The 281-nt window shown below is 35.6% G+C and overlaps 1 protein-coding gene across 3 annotated transcripts in view; it reads left to right on the forward strand.

Annotated features, from left to right (window-relative positions):
• Positions 1-281, forward strand: part of LOC119586962 (adenosine kinase 1-like) — a 36,821-nt gene that overhangs the window by 8,245 nt on the left and 28,295 nt on the right. The gene's annotated exons all lie outside the window — the stretch shown is intronic.

Here is a 281-nt window from a genome sequence, read left to right on the forward strand (position 1 = left end):
GATTTGGGTTAATTCAGTCGTGTTATCTTTGTTCCCACTATCTATACATTCATAGTTATTATCCTTCCTTTTCCCTTTCAGTCTGTTCTCTTTTCAAATGTTTATTCAGTCAATTATTGTGGCCCTGTTTTCTTGATATATAAATTTTCACTTATTTGAATTGCCTGATATGCATGTGCAAAATTTACTGAACTATATTAGTGTTTGTTCGTTGTCTTCATTAGCACGTCCCCCCCCCCCTGGTCTTGTTCTGAATCATATCCAGCTACTCAGTATTACTG

This window comes from Penaeus monodon, chromosome 22 (assembly GCF_015228065.2).
Source record: "Penaeus monodon isolate SGIC_2016 chromosome 22, NSTDA_Pmon_1, whole genome shotgun sequence".
NCBI lineage: Eukaryota > Metazoa > Arthropoda > Malacostraca > Decapoda > Penaeidae > Penaeus > Penaeus monodon.